The sequence below is a fragment of the Giraffa tippelskirchi genome, chromosome 6 (genome assembly GCF_054371585.1).
Source record: "Giraffa tippelskirchi isolate mGirTip1 chromosome 6, T2T-mGirTip1v1.2.pri, whole genome shotgun sequence".
Lineage (NCBI taxonomy): Eukaryota > Metazoa > Chordata > Mammalia > Artiodactyla > Giraffidae > Giraffa > Giraffa tippelskirchi.
Genome location: NC_137280.1, coordinates 16,323,358 through 16,329,357, shown reverse-complemented (window position 1 = coordinate 16,329,357; position 6,000 = coordinate 16,323,358). Strand labels below are relative to the sequence as shown.

At 44.1% G+C, this 6,000-nt stretch overlaps 1 protein-coding gene across 50 annotated transcripts in view; it reads left to right on the top strand.

The window, feature by feature from the left end:
* Positions 1-832: 832 nt before the first annotated feature.
* RNF19A (ring finger protein 19A, RBR E3 ubiquitin protein ligase) overlaps positions 833-6,000 on the top strand; it is a 104,348-nt gene continuing 99,180 nt past the window's right edge. For 32 of the 50 annotated variants that reach the window (XR_014057413.1, XR_014057411.1, XR_014057415.1 and 29 more), the window contains exon 1: positions 833-1,084. The gene's annotated coding sequence lies outside the window, so the exon portion shown is untranslated. Of the gene's footprint in view, positions 1,085-1,501; positions 1,859-6,000 lie in introns of those variants that run through there. The other 18 variants (XR_014057445.1, XR_014057438.1, XR_014057428.1 and 15 more) reach the window with 1 other exon arrangement.

Here is a 6,000-nt window from a genome sequence, read left to right as displayed (position 1 = left end):
ACAACCAGTCATGTGGAGGTTAAAAAATTCAAACAGGGTATGACTGGCTTTTAGGACGGGATGGACAGAAAAAGTGGATTAAAGTCATTTAGAAGGTATCAAACAGGACTGAAATATGAATTCTGAATACTTAAGCGACTTGGTGATATCAAAGAGGCGGAAAAAAAAAAAAGGCGAGTGGTATATATTCTCCGAACCCTCACAGAGGGTGTTAAATTGCGGCTAAAAAGCGCTGTTTTTAGCAGCGCCGCCGCTCTATTAAAAGAAGGTAAGGGGGGAATTCTGAGAGAAGGACGTTTCCTCCAGCAGAGAGAAGCAGCTCGCTGCAGCACCCCCTCCCTGCTCTCCCTGGGATCTGCCACTCTAGCAGGTGAACCGTGAGAAAACAAAAGGATTGAATAATGGCGTGCGGAACGCCGAAAGCCGGCGGGGGGGCGGTCCCCAAGTCCATCACCTCCCTACACCTCGAGAAGCGGCTTCCTGGCACCCGCCTACCCGTCCTGAGACACCTGCCCCACAGCCCGGGAGAAGTCCTGCGGGCTGAAGGGCAGGAAGGGCCGCTGACGGCCTCGGGCGGAGGTCAAGCAGAACGGGGCAGGGGGAGCCACACTCCTGGCCACCCGAGCCGCAGGCAGGACGCTCCAGTGAGGGTAACCGGGCGAACGTGCGAGAGGGAACGCCCGCGCCTCCGCGCGTCCAGCGACGGGCCGGGGTGGGCGTGACGCCATGACGCAAGGCACGCGGGCGGCGCTCCGGGGCGGGGCGAGGCGCGGCTGGGCGGGGAGGGGGCGGGAGGAAGGAGTGGGAGGAGGGGGCGGAGACAGCGGGGGCTGAGGGAAGCTGGGCGGGGGGGAGAGAATGGCAGTTGCGGCGCTGATTCCCGGGAACCGCCGTCAAGACAGAACTGCGGAGGAGGAGTTCGGGAAAGCGGCCGTCGGGACCCCTCCTCTGCGTTCCCCCCGCCCCAGCTGAGAGGCGCCTGAGCGGCTCTGAGGAACCCTCCTCCGTGTTTCCTCTGGCCGCTGCCGCCGCCGGGAGATGGGCCTGCTCGCCCGCAGCCCTGCGCCCTGCCGAGGAGTTGACGGTACGGGCGGGTCCCGGGTGGGGTGAGGAGGGGGAAGGCTGCACCCGGGAGCCAGAGGGCAGGGGCGCGGCTCCCGTTTCCGATGCGGGGCTCTCCGGCCGCTCCCCGGGACGGAAATGGACTCGGAAATCCCACGGGAGAGGCGCCCCTTCTCGCGCTCTGCGCGGCGGGACCGGGGCGGCGCCGGGGGGTGACGGTCTGGTCGGGGGTCAGGCCTCGCGCTGGATCCGCGTCTCCCCCTCCCCGGCTCGGCCCCGGCGCTGGCGGCCGCGCGGGCGGGAGGCGAGGCTTGGGATCCGCCCCGGGAGCTCTGTCCTCCTGGCCCGGGCAGTCTGGGGCGACGGTGGCCGACCCGGCGGTGTTGTGACGGGGGCGGAGGCGGCGCTCCCCTCCGGCACTTCCCCGGCCCCCCGGAGCAGGCGACGCGGAGGGCGGCCGCGGCGGGGAGGCGGCGGCGGGGGCGGAGCGCATTCCTGATGGGTGAAATAGGCTCTTAACGGGACCGATTTCCGGGCCTCGCTGCAAAATTCAGAGCCGGGGCCAACGCCCCCCACCCCACCCCCGACACCCAGTGCAGCTGGGGGCCCCCTGGGGAAAAGAGAGAGGCATGCCCCGGGGGACGTTCATCGGGGGACGGCCACCCCCTGCAAAAGCAGAAATTAAACCGACGAAAACTGGTGTGGCCTTGGGGTGAAGTATGTCTTGCGAGGGGGTCTTCCAGGATTGTCTCCTTCATGCTAAACCTTGAGAGACTTCTCCGTCTTCATCCAGCAAGTAATGCCACTGTTTTTAATTTCCAGTTTTTCCCATCGTTTGAATTCCCCGCTATCGTTCCCACTCCCTTTCATTAATAGGAGGAAGGAAAATAAGTTTAGGGTTCATTAGCCTCGCGACAAGGGCAGTAAATAAAAGAGGGAAAAGAATGGCTATATATGGGAGAAAGAAAGATCTTATTCCCCCCCCCCCATTAGCTCTTGAAGATAGAAATACACGAACGTTGCTTTATTCTGGTTATTATTTACTATTCAAAATGTTGCTGAAAGTCCTGTTGGGTGGACGTTAGAAAGGACAGCGTTTAAATGCTGCTGCAATTTTCAAACCCCGGTGTTGGCTGCAAATGCTCGTGTTAAATGTTAGTAAACAGTGAAGGAATAAAGCAGTTCTTTCCTCTGATCGGTTGCCTTAAAATGTTCCTGATTTTTCCTTTCCATTCCTTTTTTTTGGGGGGGGGGGGTAAGAACATGACTGTGTTTTTATTTATACATATGTATTTTTTTATTTTAACTTAATTCCTTGACCCATTTTGTTATGTGGAGTCTGATGGTATGCCCAAGTTTCATTTTCAGTTTTGCCATTAACTATCTTAATAAGCATCTTTCCACTTGGGTTTATAAGTCAAGCCATATTTACCGTATTTGCCAGTTTATGCTTCCTTAACACCCAGCTGTCAGAAGTGAATCAAAATGTAAATATTTCTGTTTAGAAAATGGCGATGATCTATTGTTAACACTTCTTTTCAGATGTTCGTTGCCTGCTACTTACAATTCCATAGTAAAGATTTAGAGTCTTGGGACTTAATAAATAAACCAAATTATGCAACAGCGATAACAACAACAACAAAACCCCTTTTTGTTAGCTATATTCCTCTTTTTTATTATTGTATACAATGTAACTGAGATTTAAATTTCATATATCCTCAGGAACTGTTTTGATATCTTAACGAAGGGTCTTTCTGAGAAAAAATTACACTTGGCCAACTAATGTTAGTGTGTGTGCTTAGTCGCTCAGACGTGTCGGACTCTTTGTGACCCCATGGACTGTAGCCCACCAGGCACCTCTGTCCATGGGGATTCTCCAGGCAGCAATACGGGAGTGGGTTGGTAGTTTTTCAGTATCTGTGACTTCCAGGAGGATTCCAGTAAGGTTATATTTTAAAACTGTAACATTATCTTAGAAGTTGAAACACAACTCAATTTTTAGTCTTCAGATAGAAGCTATTTGAAATATCGATGTTTCCTTTGGATGGCGCTTCACTTGACCATTAGAGTTTATATAAAGAACGCCCATTTTACTGTCTTTAGACCAGTATTGGAATTTTTAAAATTTTGGTGGTATTTATAGAATTTTGGGTGCTTTTTTACTGGATTAAATGAAAGTTGTTTTTTTTTTTCTACTTAATATGTGAAAGATACTAAGATAAGTGTCTGTTTATAAAGCTACTTCAGCATTTTAGTGGAAAATAAATGCACATCACAAATTTGAAGTAGAGGAAGTTGTAAGGTAATATTTTTGTAGTTGTTGATTAAAACACGTGGGGTCGCCTCTCTTTAATGGGATCAGATTGAAAGATATTTTTGCATGTGGTTGTTAGATGGAATTAAATATAGGTAGTTTGAAACAAACTTAACATTTGAAAGAATCTCTTATATATTATGGCAAGCTCTGATTTTAAAGCACTTACATTTATCACAGAAATTCTTTGGTTTCTCATCATCGCTGCCCACCCCTACCCCACCCCTCCCCAATTTGGAGGGCAGTGAGGATTGAAAATGTAGTTTTCTGAATTTTCCAAGGAGGAGAAGGAACAAATATTTGTGATAACATGTAAAAATCCTTAGTCAGGTGCTAGGCAGAGAGTAAGCTGGGGATAAATTTTGTCGCGTTTATATCTGAATTGCCGCCTTCTGTTTATTCTCTGCTCAGGTTATAAAGGAAATCTTAGAGAATTCTTATTTGTTTTTCTGATGTTTCTGACAAGTGACAATTGATTGTCAAACTCAAGCCGGTTTCCTGCCTGCTAAGCTTTATGATCTTTTATTATTTAAGGCCCATACAAAAATTAGGCCATTTTGGACTGAAGGCCAAAAAAAAAAGTTGCATTTCTAACTTTATATTTGATTGTATTTGCATTGTATTTGGCAAACTAGCACTAGTAGTTTAATGATGGTCTGAAAGGACTCATGATCATATATGAAGTACTTTAGCTTAAAGGTTTGAGTTTGATCTTTTTTAAAAGCAAAATGTTAATCTTATTACTTATGGAGATCAGCTAAATTTTCCTTAGGTAATTTTTTTTTCTCCAGTCCAGAGTAATTATTATTTTTCTTTGGCCTTTTAGTTTTTAAGTTATGAGGTATCAGTTTGTATATGTAGTTTTGTATAACCTTGAAACAGCTATATATAACCACACCTGCACAGCTAAAAACCAAGGAATAGTATTCCTTGCTAAACACATCTGTATTTCAACCAAAAACATCAGTGAAATCATTTTGGGTGTTTCAAACTTGAAAACTTTGTTTCTCAATAGCTATCATATGTTGGTAATACTTTCTGTATTAGATTAAGAAAAATTAACACTTTTTGATAAAGTAGTTTTTGCTTGCTCTTTGTAGCTGTCAATAAAACCTGAACAATTATTTTGTTTATTAGTAACATTTTCTTGAAAGTTATTAGCCTAGGAAACATTATACATTCTTGTCCTGTTGATGTTACCTAATATTTTGTTTTAAAAGTCATGTACCCAAGATATGCTACTTGTTAATTTTTTTAAAATTTCTACATGATAGTTTTTTATGTGAAAGTCTTAGTAGGACAAAACCAATAAAGAGTTGTTTAAGTCCTCAAATAAATTTGTGCATTGAATTTTGATGCAAAATCCTCAGAAATCAGCCTGATTTGTTGAAGCTGAAAGAAAACTTTAAAACTTGGTCTTAGGTCCAAAAATCTGAACTCAGCCTCTTAAAATTACGTACACTTAACATTTTCAACCTCTGTCCTTCTCTGGAGACCCCTGAATACTTACGTAATGATATAAGTAATATATCACACAAATAGATGACCAGCACTATAAATGTACTGATGATTCATATTTTGTGATTTCTAAGTCAGGTATTGGCATTTGCTCCCCAAGTGGTGTTCTGTTATTCTTATGCATTACCATAAGTGAGATAATACATATGACATGTGTAGTGGAAGTGTAAGAGATAATGTAAACTCTGTGATGGCAGGGCCATTATCTTTGTTGATTCTTTAAGTCTCAGCACTTAGCATAAGGCCTGACAGTGATAGATGTTGGATTAAGTATTTGCTAACTGAATAAAGTATGTATAATGTAATTATATGATACCTATAGTAGGGCTGTCTAATGGAAATATAATGTAAGTCATAAAGATTTTCTTTTAGTCACATTAAAAAAGTAAAAAGAAAGAGGTGAAATTAATTTTCATAATATGTATTATTTAATCCAACATATACAAAATACCATCTCAGCATGTATTAATGAATGACTTTACATTGTTTTATTCATACTAAGTTTTTGATACATTATGTGGTTACACTAGACAGCATAGCTCTAGGAATATTTTGCTTGAAATGTTTGTTTCTTTCCGCAGAAATTCTTTGGTCTTTTTGATAGTCTTTTTCTAACATGTCTTTTGAATCCAAATACAGAAGCACATGTATCATTGAATTGGAATTACTGAGTTGAACTGAAAGTCAGAATACCTGACTTCTTTCATTTGTACAACTTTCTCAAAGTGACTTTGCCTCACTTTCCCTGTTTATAAAATGAGGGAGAATGTGTTATCATCTATTTCATTTTATTAGTATAAATTATGTCTTTGAAGGTTCCCTGGTAGCTTAGTAAAGAATCCTCCTGCCAATGAAAGAGATGTGAGTTCAATTCCTGGGTTGGGAAGATACCCTGGAGAAGGTAATGGCTCCCCATTCCAAAATCCCATGGACAGTGGAGCCTGGCAGGCTACAGGCCATGAGGTTGAAAAGAGCCTGACATGACTGAGCAGCTGAGCACATGCGTGCGCGTGCGTGCACACACACACATCCATGTCTTTGAAACATTTAACTACTCAGACAAGACTGTTACAAAAGAGATTTTTTCATTACTAGTAACTTGTCAT